This window comes from Fringilla coelebs, assembly GCF_963513975.1.
Source record: "Fringilla coelebs genome assembly, chromosome: 1".
Taxonomy (NCBI): Eukaryota; Metazoa; Chordata; class Aves; order Passeriformes; family Fringillidae; genus Fringilla; species Fringilla coelebs.
Window position 1 is genome coordinate 91,663,080 of NC_140028.1, and position 16,858 is coordinate 91,679,937.

A 16,858-nucleotide genomic window follows, 5' to 3' on the forward strand; every position below is an offset into this window, starting at 1 on the left:
GCTTTCCTCAGACAGTACAGCTGGGTAAGGACAGAATTTCCCGGCACTGTTTAAGGCTGGGTGGGGTGGGAAAAAGAAGAAGGAAAAAGAGAAACAAATCAAGTTGCTAAAGAAGGGGGGGAAAAATGTGCAGAAATCCTGCCAGGAGTTCAGGAAATCTTTTCTTCCTTGTTTTGCTTATGGAGATCAAAAAATCCAAATTAAATATGAATCCCCCTGCAAAATGCTGATGACTTTGCTCAAACTAGGGCAGCTAAGGTGCTGAGAAGCCATGAAGCTCAGCTGTAGTCCTTCAGATAATTCATAAAGGCAAGTAGCTTAAGTGATAGGTCTCCTGTCTGCAGGATCAGCACAACAGTTCTAATCCTTAAGGAGGAACTGAGTCCTGGGTATGCCTACTGCCCAAACCAGTTCTGTTCAACTCCTCCAGGCATCTCCACAGTACAAGCAGAAAATAGCAACTGCAGAGAAGAGCATATGACCACAGCAAAGCCACTGCCATGTTTTCAGGGAGATCTCAGCCCACAACAGAGAAACATGCAGGGAATTGCAAGTATCTTTTCCAACCTGTTGCACAGCAAAGTGGAATGCCACTAGCCAACAGGTAAATGCGATTTTTCCCAGTGCCAGTGGATGAGACTGTGCTCACAAGTATGCCTGAGCTTCAGGTGGGAAGACAGAATTCCAGACTCAAGAAAGGGTCTTCTTATTGCCCATTAACTTGGTATTTTGTCAGCCTGTAGCAATACTCTCAAATCAAACCTGCAATTTCATTGCACCAAATCACTTATTTTCACCTAAGTACTTCAAAAACAAGCCCTGAAAAGTCTACATATCACACTACGTGTCCCCACTTAAAAAAAGACAAGCAAGCATTGCACAAGCTAATTGATCAACAGAGGGTGCCTGGTGGAAATTAAACCCATGAATCCCATTCATGAAATGATCAGTCTTCTCTCACTTTCCCCATGGCTTCCCTAAGCAACAAGATTTCTCTCTCTAAAAAAGACAAAAGTATCCTTTAATATGTGCAGGACTAAATTCAGGACCATGCATACACAAAATAGATGTTTATCAATATTTGATTTACCTATTGATCTTTCCAATGTTAGTGACTCCCCTGACTGGTTTCCTGTGGCCAAACAAGAGCAAATAAATTTTTAAGAGAAATCTGAAGCTAGGAAATACAACCTGCAGATGTATGTGAGCCTGTACCTCCCTCTCACCCCCAAGTTTGGCCGACAGATCTTTCAGAACCAGCTTGCAGGAGGTGGCCCTGCAAGCAGGAAGGCTTTTTAAAGCAGTGCACAGGTACAGGGATGATTTTCATGTCAAGAAAATAATGTTAGGTTCATTAAAAAAACCTGCTTTCTGCAGGGATTCAGGGACCTGTGAAGTTGGGAGAGACCACTGGAATCCCACCCAATGCAAAACACAGCCCAGGGTATTTCATCCATTTGTTTCTTCAGCTGCCTTGCACATCCCACTTCATTAAGCCCCTAATTTTTGACTAACCTCAATCCTGTATTCCAGAATTAAAATTAACTTAAAAGTCACTGTCTTCAGGGCCATGTCAACACTGCCTTATGTAACACAGACCTGGGGGCAGGCCACCAAAATATGACTGTGCAGCTATATTGCTGCTCAACCTCCTCCATATCCCATGGAGCCTCCATGCCATGCAGTAGGAACCTTTCCAGGAAAGAACTTGGCCCACCCACCTGTCAGGGAGCATTTCCTCATGTTTCACAGGACAGACAGTGGCAGACTCAGGTCAGCATGGGTGTATCCCAAGAAATGCCTTATCCTGAGCCCAGCCCATCCATAGTGCAAGGAGTGTTCAGTTTGCATGCAAGATGAACTGGAGAGCAACCCCAGACTTGGAACTGTGCTCAAAAGGCAGCCCAGCCACAGCCTACATGCCAGAAAACCCATGATCACTCCTTTGATCATGCTCCCATCATCTGAAGCACTCTCATCAAAAAGCAAATGCATGAAATCTCTCCTCACACAGAGGATAATTCTGCAGGTTCAAGAAGTGGTCTGTATTATGCTGTTTGGGAGGAAGGGGTACAATTGTGCAGTGCAGTGCTGTTAAAATCAGCCACATAAACTGGCTGCTCCTCTAATCCATCGCACTGTTTGACCCACTTGCTCTTTTGAGTTTCTGTCTTGTACTCCAGCTGCAGCTGCTTTGCAACTCCCACTCCTTCTTCTTTACTGTCTTCATGTAAATCAAACATACATCAAACCTCACTTCTTCAGTAATAAATCAATTCTTTGGATTACTCAACTATAAAACCATGACTTTGTAGCCGCAAAGGCAGACTATGTTTGAGCACCTGGATGACAGTAAGCAACAGAGGAAAAGAAGTATTTTAATAATACTTAAGGCTCACAGAGGACCCTTCTTGGCACATCTGAACTTGCCAGAAGGGTTGTACTATACTAAAAGAAATTCTCATTTTTCGTTTGATAGTCACACCCCCCACCCAAAAGAAAAACAAAACAAAAAAAAAGAAAAACGTTCCAATCCTTTTCTGTGCTATTTTCTCTGTTTGTGTGCTGTATTCATGGCTTTCTTTCCTGAATATGGGTGAGTACAAATGTCAGATGCAGACTAGAAATGCTGGGGCACACACAATGCATTCTTGGTTTCTTCTAAACATGAGACATATTACCAATTAAAAAAGAAAGGAAAAAAAAAGAGCACTCAGCCCTCATCTACCTGCTTTCAAGCAAAGATAAGGAAATATCTCAAACTTTCCACAAAGCCTCACATTAGCTCCCATCAAAGCCAGGAGAATCCATCCTATTGTTTCCCTTGCTAGCGGTGCATCGCTGCATTCTTACAGAGCTTCTGAATTTGTTCAGAGCTTGTTGATGTTGTTGTTGTTATTGGGAAAGCTGAGTGTTACACAAGACAGAGAGCTTGACAGCTTTCCCACAATCCTCAGCATGTGGGAATAGCGAGTAACAAAGTGTTAACACCTGCCAACTGGTGGTTAGGTGTACATGTCTCTGTTAACAACAAACACTGCTGCTAGCAGTCATCAGAGCAAAGCAGCAAATCTGTTCCCTTCTCCAGCGTGGAAAACACCAAACAATGACAAAAAAAAAAGGCACCTAATTGCTTGATTAAGATGTATCAGTGTTGGAAACTGCTGATCTAGAACATTGAATCTCTGACATTTACTTCACTCTTGATTAAACAGAAATGTTTAAAACCAGTTATTGTGCAGGCAGGGGCTCAGAGCGCTGTGTACCATCCAGGGAATTGTGGCAGCGGAACTTTTTACAAAGAAACACAATCAGAACCACCTTCTCTCTGCTGTTTCATAAAGGTATCAGATGCTGAGACTCTCTGGCTCCTAGGAAAAAGGGATGGAAGAGCACTAATGAAGGACAAGGAGTCAGGTAACTCCTTGGAACTTCCAGGGGAACCTTGTGGAAAAGTCCAGCTTCTGAAAAATGCTGCTAGACATGGAAGTCAGGACTGTTTCTTTATGTTGAGAGGGATTAGCTGTGTATTTTTAAAAATCATGTTTTCATTTGGTGATTTCCTAGGCAGCTTTGTGAGCCAGGTGGCACTGATTTATCATCCCCAATTTGCATGTGACTAATGTCCTAGACCTGAGGCTAAAAGCCTGCTTGCTCTAGATTTGCCCTCAGTAGCCAGCTTGCTTGTTTTATTGCTCTTTCCCCATCACAAAAATGTAAGAGAGGAGTGAGTCAACTCACTCATCTCAAGTAAACTAGAGATTGCTAAGTCAAAAGGAAGGAAACTTCATTAATGTAACAGTACTCACAAAAGCTTGCTGCTGTCCAAATCTCCCTAACTGTACACGCAGAAACTCCAGCTCAGCTGGGAGAGACCTTAATCCTGATTTTCATCAGAATGTATTTCTTCAGTAATTGCTATAAGGAAAAGAAGTTATCCCATTCTTTAGCAGTGGGGCAGGGGGTGGAATCTCACATTTATGTCTTTCTCCTAAACATATTATCTGAAATAATTCAGACAACTATTATTGTACTGATTAATCAGATGATGGCCAGGACAACAGATAGTTTTAACCTACATCAGTTCCTGAATCTAAGTCACATGGGAAGGACATGGGTGAGTAGAAGGCATGAGTAACTTCTTTCGATGGTTCTGCCAATTTCTGCCAGCACTAAAGTTGCATGAAATAAAGATTTCCAGTAGTCAGCACCTTGAAACAGAGGGCACTCATTCTTCTTATTTCATGACACGTCAAGTATTTGAAAATCCTATAAGTAGTAGACAGTTAATAAGTTGTCTTACAAAGGCTGGCAGAAGAGTGTTCTGACTCTAAGCAACATCATTTACCAAATTGCTATGGTGAAGGCTCAAACAACCTTCCATATAAAGCTCCCTGAAGAAGGTTCTATGGATAAAAATGGACAATTTTTTTCGTTGGCCACAAGTGGCTTTCTCCACCAGGAATGGAGGAATAAGGTAATATACTTGCCTGCCAACATGAATATTGACCAATTTACTGAGATAGATATTTCCAAATAGCAGTTGGAAAGCTTTTTCAGTATAGGAGGTTTAGGATCACCTGCACCAGAATAGTATTAGAGGAAAATTTCTAAGCTTTGTGTGAATATTCAAGCCCCTTAGCAGATGAATTTAGAATCTCAGTCACATGGTTTCTGTGACTCAGCCATTTGTTAGTCATCCTCTGCCCATTATATCTCAGGAAAGTTACAGATACCCATAATTAGAAAGGCAATCCCCCTCCTTCTGTCTTTTCTGCCTGTTCTCTAGATATGAAGTCCTCTCACTCCCTTATTTACCACAGGTCCTGTGTTATTTATTCCCATTCCCCTCCCAGCTAGACTTATTTCCTTACAGTCTCACCCATTTTATGCCCTCCCCACAGTCTCTAGATCCTACCCCATGTTCGGAATGGTCCAATCAACAGCTGCCCTTGCAGCTCTCTTCAATCCTCCCTTTTCTAAACCCACTAGCTCTGCCTGGCTCCTTGTCTCTCTCTCACACAGGTTTTTATCAACAGTTGCCTTCTGTGCTCCCGTGGGCCTTCCTTGATTCAGTGCTAGTCTTGCACACTCTGGGAGCATAATGTAAAACTGAGTTGCTTCTGTCTAAACCTCTCCTGGGCTAGTTTTTTAATTTGTCTGAGTTGCTGATCTGTGGAGCTGGCACTTCTGTTCTTCCTCCAAGTAACATTGCTACCTGATGTGTTATTTCTACTCTTGGATTCTGCTCCCTCCATGCATCATTCCACCAGTTCTCTCTCATTTGCTGCATCAAACAGCTTTCTTGGGTTTGCCTTGCAACCCACTACCTTCTCTTCCTGCTGTTCAATCAACTCCCACCATCCCTCTGCCAGGGGTAACGGCATTGATCAGAAGCAAGTCTAGTTTTCCCAGTACTCCATGAAAAGTGTTTTTTTGTATTTTCTATTTGGTAAAGAGCAGAGGTCTCTGAACTACCAAAGCCAGAAGGCCAACTGTCATTCAGCCTGAGACAGTGTAGCTCCTGTTGACAAACATACAGAAAATGCTGTAGTGAATTATCAGTGTCTCATCTGCAGTAGGCAAAGGGACATGCATCACTTCAATCTCAGATTCATGGCCCGGATACTGGGAAGCAAGAGAAGACTGGGAAGGACAGGTACATACATGCCCTTATCACACTGAGCACACTCAATGTGAGGATGAGTCTCTCTCACAAAAAATGTTGTCCATTTAAAAATACTGTGTAATCTCCCCATCAGAAAAAGCACCTTGTAATACCTGAGGGCCCAGTACTAGAACACTCCAGCAGCAGAAGAGCTAAATCTAAATGCAGGAAAACCCAGCACAGTCTGGTGTTTAATGCATAGAGTGGATGATCTTGATTGAGCACACAAAGTCTGACTCCATCCATGATTCTACCAGGTGGTGAGGGCTCTGGCAAGCTCTGATTTGGCATAGTGAGGTCAATGCTTTCCCTACTGACACACGCACATTCCTGTCTTTAGTTTTAACATGAACAGGTTAAAGTGTATTCCTCCTCTACTACATTCAGATGATGACTGAAAGCTGCATCTTCATAGTGTTTTCCCATTAGGTCAATATCAGCCAACAGAGGAGCATTTGCTTCTGGCTCTTTAGCTGAATAGGAGAAAACAGTTGGTACAATATTAGCCCAAAGAGGGAGGAATATAGAGCACCTGAACTGCACTGCCAACAAAGCAACTAGCAGAAGCATTGGGGGTGGGCACTGACTGCCTGCCCTGCTCATCCACCTCACTGAGGGACTCAGCTCCTGGGTATCCAAAGAACTCATCAGAACTAACATGCAAAGTTTTGCATACAACCATCTTGGAAATGAAGTATTCTTCCTGTATTGCAGGAAACAGATCGATTTCTTGGTAGTCTTTGAACAAAGGAATGAGTTGTCCATTCTGTTCCATGCTAATCTTAATAGTTTACATTACAGACTGCACTATATTGCTTACAACTGGTATGTTTGAAGAGCAGCTGGGAAGGAAATAGTTCTGGTGGTGGTGATGTGGATGACTCAAAAGTTCAAACAATGTAAGGACAAAACAGGCACGCAAAAACCACTTCAACACCTACCTCCTGGTGAACTCCAGGGTGTTGGTCGTTTAGATGATTTTTTGGAGGGTTAATGTCTCAGGGCCAGGCAAGAGTTGTTTCTGTTCCTGTAGATCAAGGCTCCAGCATTGCACTTTTGATATCCAATAATGCAGGGTTCCAAGAGTCGAGGGTTCCATCCAGGGTTCCAACAGTCCAGTTTGTCTTTCATCCCTCGCCAATGATGTGCAGCCTTTTCACCGCTGAAAATCAGATAACCAGCGTCTTAATAAAAAAGGATATTTTGGTGTCATTCTAAAAATCCTTCAAGTGAAAGACACATAGGCTTACTCTCTGGACTAAATGCAAGATCTCTCCAGCATAAAGCAACCAAAGTATTCTTGCTAGTGCTTGTCAGGGCCTGACCATTGGAGTTGTCCTGATCATAAGCACAATAATCCTGTCAAGAGGCAAATACATAATCACATATCACCAGTCCTTTGGTCTATACAGTTAGCTAAAGCCCTGCATCTGTGTGATCAGATCCTTCAGAAGGGAAGGATAGCATGAAAACAGTAAGCTCTTATTTCCAGTTCCTGTTTTGGTTTCTACTCTTCAGTAAACAAAAGGTGCCTGTCTTACCCAAGGCTGCCTCAGCATTAGACAGGCTGTGTTTCCAGGTTGCTTTCTCTCCTTTTGTCCCATGTTTTAGTTTTTTGCCTGTAAGAACAAAGCCAAGGGTCTTGGGGCTATTTGCATCTTTGGGGGATTTGGATGGACTGCAGGGCGAGGCTGGGCCTCATTCTAAGTGAAGGCTCCAGCCCACGCCAGTGCCAAGAGGCTGACTAATGCAATTATTTCCTTGCAGAGCAGCATTTTTCAAAGTGCTGATTCTTATTAAGAAAAAGGAACGGATTTGGAGCTCATATTTTGATCTGGTGCCCAGGATTATTTGGAAATTCTTTTTCCTGGAACGAGACTTTTTATTCCAAATTTCTCCATGGTGGGGAGAGAGGGTTTCCTGGGCAGAATTGGGATAATGATTACAGCCTGTATACAATCAGTTCTAACCGCTGTGGAACTCCAAAAATGAATGTTATTGCTCAGTGGCTTCATTGAAAACAGAAGTATTATTTAACCAGAAGGATGGCAACACATGGAAATAGCTCATTATCATATTTTCTCCCTATTTGAAATGTCACATTGAGTATGTATCTTTCATGTCCACTACACTTCAATTAATTTGGACTGTGTTTAAATATATTACACAGCATGCTTTATTACAAAATTCTGACACATTCCCATTGATGAAGCAGGGCTTTCCTTCAAACACATGTAAAAGGCAGTAGGAGCTACACTGCTAAACATTGTTTTAAATGCAATAAGAATACCCCACCATCTCTGTGTCTGCCCGTGTTTTTCTGTGGCATGGAACATACAGAGCAAAACCAACATTACATCCAGAACTTGCTTGCTGTTTATTGAAGGGACAATGATGTTAACATTATTATTCTAGATCTAAATCTTAACCACTTACCTTATTTACATAATTGCAAGACAAACATATATTTTACTCAATGGCTGGAAAAGATTCCAGCAGTGTGATTGCCTAGAAATTAAAAAGTAGAATTGCAGGGTGTATGTGTGAGATGAAAATGGCTTGTTTTAACACAGCTGGTGTATCTCATCTTCTGTGCACTTTCAAACACAGCACTTACCAGAATGATTGTCCTCCTCCACCCAGGTCTCCAACAAAGTAGAGGATTTATTTCATTTGCTAACCTTCCTCTGGAATGCAATCACTCCAAAAGTTATTCCTGATTTATACTTGTTTAAGCAACTGGGAGAATCAAACCAGTTTTTAAAATAATGTAAAAATGAGCGTTCATTCAACTTTTAGCTTTCCTTGGACTGAAATCTTCTATTACTTAGAATTCGATGCTGAATGGGATCAGGGATTTTGTAGAAGGTGTGACTAACATCTGACTGATGAGATGTCATCTCTGCACTACTGCTTCTATTGGGGCACTGATGTTTTAGCTACTGAACTACTGTAAAACCATATTAGTTTGAACCATTGTGGGTACAACAAACAGCTGAGGATTTGCCTCCTCAGGGCGGTTCTATTACACCCCATTATCCCACCCACTAGATGCCACCAAGAGCTGATTGTTCTTGTATCAGGAAGGAATCTCTTTCCTCACTACCCACACCTCATTCAGGAACCTCTTGGAGCCAAGGCTGGTGAAGGAGACCTGATTCATTCCCTGGGAGCCAGCTGAGTGGTGTACCTCACACAACAAGCCTCTGCATGACATTACAGTCAATCCCAGCAGCTTGTTCTAAAACATGTTCCAGGGACAGCTCCTTGGACCGTTGCTTCCTCATCCATCCTCCTAAGAGAGCAGTAATCAAAGTTTTATTATCTGAATCATGGATTCATATTTTTTATTATTATTTTCCCTAGCAGATGGCCTTTTTCCAAAATAATTTCACAAGCAGAGATTCTTATCATGAGGAAGGTAATACTGTTCTGAAACAAACTCCCAGCTGGGACCACGTGGAATAAATGTGTTGTTCCTTAGATAAAGGGAAGGCTTTAGACTGCTGATCACTGTGTGGATGCTGCCACGGAGGAACAGCACAGCCCTGCTCTGTGCTATTAAATACTCTACTACTTATTCTTCTGCCCTGAGTGTTCTCTCCTCACCCCACATAACCCTTTCGTCAGAAAACATTTACACTAAGAAGAGAAATGTTTTTCAGCATTTGAAAAATAACAAAAAAGTTGTGTTTAACTATAACACATGTCTGTCTTTAAAAATCTGGATTGGTTTTATATTTAATTCATTGGCTGAATTGTAATAAATGAATAAACCTAATTTGGAGGATAATAAAAAATATGAACTGTGTTGCTGATGCCAAAAGCAATAACTACAATTTGGTTTTTCCCAATTCTTTGCTCCTTCAGACCCAAGCATTACTGTTGTAATTTTTTTTCTGTATTTTAAGTGTTTTGTTTATTTGATTTCTGCATTAAAGGAACACTCCAGTGTAATATAAAAGGATACTATAATCACGATGTCTAATTACAAAGAAAAGCTAAGCATCTAATATAAAAACATGCAATAAAAAAAGAATTACTACCAGATCAAAAGCCACCAACACAACAATTGGATGAAACAGGCTAGGAAGCACCACTCAGCTCCTCCCCTTGTAGGGTATGGGGAACCAGAAAACTTTGCTGTGTGAGAAGATTGAAGAGGGTACTGGATAATCTCATCCAATAGGCTCCCTCTTCCATGAAAGCCGAAAGCCTGGATAAAAGGACCTTCCAAGACCCCTTCCAGCCTGGGCTGCTCTGTGATTCCATAAGATTGGAAGATCTCAACGATACATGGCTCTCACATTAACGGCAGCTTTTCCTCCTTGGTTTATTTCTAATTTCAAGAGCTTGTTCTTACTTGTTTTGTTGGGTTTGGGGTTGGTTTGTTTGTTTGGGGTTTTTTGGTTTGTTTGTTTTTCCCCTGATTCCCAAGAGTAACAAATGTGAAATGGTATCCTTTTGGCTGCTAGTGGGCAGGATCTTGTGTTCTTCACACATTTAGATTTTCCATCAAAATCATCAGGAATGTATTAAAACAAGCAGGCTAGTTTCCATCTCTTGGCACGAGTCAATGAAGCATTTAGATGTACATGAAACACAAGACTGACTATGCAACTGGCAGCTTCTAAAAAGGAGTAGATGATTTAAATATGTTCCTGAAGCAGCAATGTTTCTTTACCTGGCCACAACCAGCCTACTAAAAGAAACAGTAAAATTGCAGACAGCCTTGCTATCCACAGCTTCCCTCGAATTAACAAGCAATTTAGGTTTGTTTTGTAGACCTTAAAAAGTCTGAAGACCACCTTGTATTAAAGGCAGCTCATTACTCTTGCCCATATGCAAGTGGGCAGGAGTCTAATGTGCCCAATTCCAATCCTGAAAGACTGTTTAACCATAAATCCCCTCACAAAACAGAAGCATGAGTGACTTATGGATTTGAAGATAGAAGGGACAAAGGAACAAATTAGAGCCATCAGAAGGATTTTTCAGATTCTCAACACCATTGACCCAGAGCAAAGTTCAACTTCACTGAATCAGCAGAAATTTTCCTGCAGAAAACCAAAAATAAAAAAAAAAGCAGCCCACCAAAAATCACCTCAACCCACAAAAGCAATCCAAATTCCCAAAAACTTCTAAACACTTTTTTGCATCTCATGTGTAGGACTTCATGTTTCTGTGTAACTTGGCAGTGGAGCAACTTTTAGCAAAGATACCAAAAGAAGATTCATCAGCAACCATACCGACATCTGAAGAGGCATATGCTCACAAGAAGTATTTTGCCTGTTTGCTTTAATCTGATATTTAAACCCACAAAGTATAGATATACCTTGGATAATGTCATTTACCTTGTGCACAGGTGTGTGTTTGTGATTTTAAGATTATTTTGGCACTGCAAAAACATTTTATAAAATCCAGATAATGATACTATAATTATGAGACTGACAAATAGAAACATTTGAGAGAGCATTGATTGATATTGTTATCTCTGTTTCACTTTAGAAAGAAATTTTAAGTAGGCTGTTTGGCTTTTTCTAGCTGAGGACAACAGTCATGAGACAAAGGATACTTCTTAGAAAAGCATTCTCTATAGATCAGTTCCTTCTAACTCATTCTTCCATTGGCAGACCTCATTCATTTTTCCATGTTGATTTTGCTAAAATTAAATAACTTTAAGAACAATAGAATTACAAGATTTTTGAGGAAAGATGAAGCCTTTAGACAGATAAACTATTTTTTTTGAGAAGAAGTCTGTTACAATCAATTGGCTACAAAGATTATGTAAACAGTCAGATTCCCCTGCAATTTCAAAATGTGTTTATTTAATTAAGATTTAAGCAACTTAAATGCATTGTTCAGGATAGATTCTAGTCCAAAAGAATTCTGACTACATTTGCCAGGCAATGATTACCTCCATTATTTGCAATAGTGTTCATTCCTTTTCTCTAGTGTTCCCATTCTGCATGCAACTTCCATTGATGTTATCATTGCTGCAATTAATTGTCCTAAATCTAAAACAGTACTGGAAACAGAATTTAACTTGGTCAAATCGCACTTAATTTTCAAGAGATTCACTGCAATGTAATCTCTGCTGAAATGTTTACAGGTTGCCTGTGGAGGAGAACTAAAAGCCAAAAGGGATTTCAGAAGGAAGCTTGTGGAAATGCCAAATGTACCTAACTACATATACCATGCCACACTGCAATCATGTTCTTCTCTCTCCAGGATCTTCATTCCTGCAAGAATTATAGCATTTCAGTTCAGTTCTATACATACACCTTCCACTGAAAAGACCAAAAAAAGTGGATTAATCTGCAATAAAGTGGTAGGCATGCAAAATCTAATTGCTGTCGGCATTCTGATGCAAACCATCTATCTACCATCTTCTGTGTAAATCTAAAATCTTCATAATTTCTTTCAATGAGCTTTATCACCAAGATTTGTTTGCACTTCAGGTTTTACCTTCAATGCCCTCATACCTGCGTGTTCCATCTGCATGACTTAGAGACAAGTCTCCCCATGATTTTCTGTGGCATTCTCTAACCCAAAGAGGAAGAAATAGAGATTTAGGTTCAATTTAGTCGGGGGAATGTTCCCCACAGTATAACTTTCAGAAGCAGAAATCCTTGCTGTTACCAAATGAAATGAAAAATGTTGCTGTTTCTAGAAACATCAGAAAAAAATTCCCACCTTTTTCTGCCTCCTCTTTGCCAAAAAGGACAAGTGGAAAGTATATCCAAGGCTTCCACATTATTACCTTGACAGAACAAGTTTCTTTTAGGCTCCAGATAAGAGATTGAGCTATTATAGTTTTTATTTCTGGATGGCTCTAGAAAATTCATCGCAAAGGGAGTCTGTGATGATGGGCTCTGGCTGTAGAGGGAAACTACTCATCAGCTTGGAGAACATTCTAATAATTCTAGGATTCAGTAGGCTCACAAAATAGAGGCAACACTGCCAGGCACAATATCCTATCTAATACTAATAAAATCTTTAAAAGCATGAAAATGTAAACGTATTCTCTTAGAGAAAGATATGTCTTAAAGCCAGCGGTATACACACACTTTTACAAACACAATGAGGTCAAAGACCCCAAAAAAGAGTGCTTTTTTTAAAATTAGTATTATTTTAGTATACAGCAAACAGCACAGAACTTCAGTGTTTTGAGAATTAGGAGGAGACAGATTATTTTTCAGTAGAATTCATAATCTATTTATAAATTGAATTGGTTTCTTTCTTAATGGCCTCTGTGCCACCAAAAAACAGCAAAAATGCCAAGTAATGCTACTAATGGCTTGTCAGTCTCTATGTATGAGAAGAGTTTTTACCTCTATACTTGTTTGTACTGAGAATCAGCATGATTACTTGCAGGCACAAATGGGTCATCCAATTAAAGACTCCATTTGGCATCCTAAAAGCTGTGTCTGGCTTTTTGAAATTCTGGGGGTCCATTCTGGGGGAATAAAACAAAGTATAAGGCATTTTAAAGAGACTACAAAATATAAACTACATAGCTACATAAAAATATACATATAAATTGTAAATAAAAATGTATGATAGATGCATCCAGAGTTAGAAAGAATGGAAGAGGAGCAATAGACTGGGAGAACAGAGAATATGTCCAAGGTAGGCAGATATGATCTAGGTTAATCTTTACCTTATAGATGAATCATAAAAATTCTGACTACAAGAAAATGACAAGCAACCTTAATGAGAGGGAGTGCATGAAAGTCAATAAACACACGAGTCTTAGAAACCCATTTATTGATTTAATCTGGCATCTTGAATCCACTGAAGCTTGAAAACAGAGGTGCTGGAAGCCATTAAAGAAAAATGTTGTGAAAACCAATGTAAGAAGCAATTTGAGATGCTCACTCATGACAGCATATGAGCAACAGAGACCTCCACCCAAATAATATGTTCCATTTTTACATCTTGAGTCTGGATGGAAAAAGGAGGTGGCTAAGAGCTGAGCAGTGACATGCAGACAGAAAGATCCATAATTCTGAAGAACTCTGGGAAATAATAAAGGAAGTGGTAATTAAATTATGGCATCCTAGAGAAACAGGGAATTTGGGGCTAAGTAGTGGGGAAAATGGAAGGAGCGAAGAAGGAAGTTAAAGTCTGAATAAGATGACAGAATTGGTGCCTAAAGATACCAAATTTCTCAGCATCTCAGGAATGTAATAAGGTCGTGAGAAAGTCCTGTTGAAACCTTGATCATTGCTTTTGCCACTGAGCTCATGTCCCAGTAGTGCTTTCTGCTTGAATCAGACTCTAATGTAGGACATTTTAATTGTGATTGCTGGCCCAGCAGAAAATGGTGAGCTTACTGGGCTGGTTATATTTAATATTGCAGAGAGAGAATATGCAGTGAAAGATGGAACATCAAAAAGGAGAGAAGCAACAAAGTGAGGAGTTACCTGGAGTCAAAGAGGAAGGAAGTACATGGTAGAAGTAGGGCAAACATGCATTGGAGAAAGGAGGATAACTTCCCACTTTTGGGTTGCTGCATTTCTTTACATATATTTCTCCAAGTGTGCTGGTGATATTGGGACCTTGACTATCTCAGTTTAAGTTCCGACTGATTTTTTCTTGTTGTTGTTTCAGTTTAGTTTCTCTATAAAAGTGTGTATCTACCAGAGTCTACAATCATATTAAATAGACAACAGTGCAAAAATGATGGATTCATGGAACCGCTGAGGTGGGAAGGGGTCTCTGGAGATTGTCTAATACAACATCTGTGTCCAAAGCAAGAACAACTAGAGAGGTTGGTCCAGTAAGGTTTTGAGTAACTCGAAGGATGCAGGCACCTCAGTCTCTCTAGGCAACTTGTTCCAGTATTCAACCAGTTTTATACTACAAAAGTTGTCTTTCAAGTTTACATAGAGTTCCCTGTGTTTCAGTTTGTGCTGATTACCCCTTGTTCTTACACCGGGCATTATCGAGAAGAGTTTGGTTTTGTCTTCTTTACCACTGCCTCATCACATATTTTTGCACATGGAAAAGACCTTCTCCACAAGACTCTCACTTGTCTAGAGTAAATCGTTCCAGCTCTCTCATCCTCTCCCAATGTCAGGTACTTAATTATCTTCACGACCCTCTGCTGGACACTGGGGAGCCCAGAACAGGATCCAGAACTCCAGGTTCTGGAAGAACCCGGACTGGGGGGAGGAAGTGAAGGATCATCTCCTTTGACCCATCGGTTCTGCAGTATGGCAAATAAGACAGAATTATTGCAGGGCATTAGCAAAGGAAGACTCAACTTATTACATTTTGCAGAGAAGATTATGAGAAAAGCAGGGTGGCTGCTTGTGTCACAAGTCCAACCTGGTTACACCAAAATATCTCATGGGGTTTCTCTGGTACAGACCTTTCTGCTACGTATCTTTCTCTCAGACTATAGCAAAGACTCGACACCAAAAATCTAACTCCCAAGTAAATGTCCAAAAAAATCTTTCATGTTTTTCAGGATTGTTTATCAGAGTTGCTTACAACCTGTCACAAGACCTAGATCTGTAAAGAAACAGCAAAAGAACAGCTAGCATTATATAACACAACTACAACAAAGAAACCTTTTCCCACATTAATTATCCCGGCTGATGAGAAGTAAAAGCACTACTTGTCAGAAACTAGAAGAAATCACCAGCAACTTATTAAAAATTATAAAGAATTCTAGAAAAATCGTCACAATTTTCCAGAGCCAAGTTTACAAGCATGCACAAACTGAGATGAACATTTATAACTCTCCTTTTCCTCCCTCATTACAGTGCACACTCTCCTGCCTGTGAACAAAAAATCTCTGTAAGGTACGAGTCACAACAGGTGGTAAACACTGCAACATTTAAGGGCTTGTTTAGATGGTAAATGAAACCAATCCAATTAAATCAGCTGTAAATCACACTCTTAACATTTCATCAGTAGTTAGCATGAGACAGAGATTTCAGGGCCATTTCAGTACAGCAAAATGTGATTTCTTTTTTCAGCTTAAATTACACCAAAACTAGGGTTTACAAATAGACCTTAATCAAAATATTATTAATTAGGATGCAGTTATTTCCTTTGGTTCTTGTTACCACATAGAAGAATCCTAAGACTTTGTAAACATATGCATACACACACAGAACACTCACTGGTTCAGCGGGAAGACAGATTACAAATTACTCAGCGCTGCCAATTAGCGAACAAGCAGGGGAAAAAAAATCTGCAAATACAGGCAAAGCAGAATGCTTCACAAAATGTATGCTGCTTCTTTTACTTGAAAAATGTCATAACTGATACTTTGAAACATCTTACCAAGAGAACCAGGGAATATCCTGTAACACTAGATATCAGAAAATATATGAGAATATATAACACATAGGAAAGAAATTCTCATTACAGCCCTGGGTTAAATATTTAGCAAATATTCTCAGAAGAGACACATGTCAGCTTGAGATACATATCAGCAAATGTCAAGGGAAGCTTTTATGCTGATGTATTGACATAATTGTTCAGGAATACTGCAAGTAATTTTCTGTAGGATGCCCTAAAACAAATTAGTGCTACTATACACACAGCCCCCCGTTAAGCTTTCCACCAGCGTTTCTGTGGTCATGTTATACCAGTGCAAATGTGCAAGAGCCAGCAAATCTTTAACTCTGCATATTCTGCAAAAAGTTTTCAAATAACTTCCTGTGAGGATTCAAAAGAAAATTTTGACCTGCAAAGCTCATTCGCTCAGGGAAGAAGAACTGTTCACATGACCAATAATAAACAGGCTGTGCAGCTTAAATTACCAATATTGACCACCTCCACAAACCACAGAATAATTTACAACATATCAGTCTGCTGCAAAGACTTCTGAGGAAACGGGAGCCAGCTGGGAGGTGCTGCATAAAGAGGCGAGATTCAAATAAGCAAATGAGGCAGCTTTAATACTTACATAAGTCAATGCAGCATCTACGTTACTTTCACTCCCTTGTCAGCAAGTGGGATTGTTTTCCGTGGATCATGTAGAGCCTGTGCTCTTACATGGAGCTGCTTTCTGTGTCAGGGAACCCCAGGCAATGCTATGCAGGAGGGATATGGCCAATATCTTCACAAAACTAGCATCGCTGGTGTTCAGTCCCTAAGGGACAAAATGATGCAGTCAGAGTCAGGATGACTCCAGGCAGATGCCATATCCACTGTGTGGATTAAACTTGA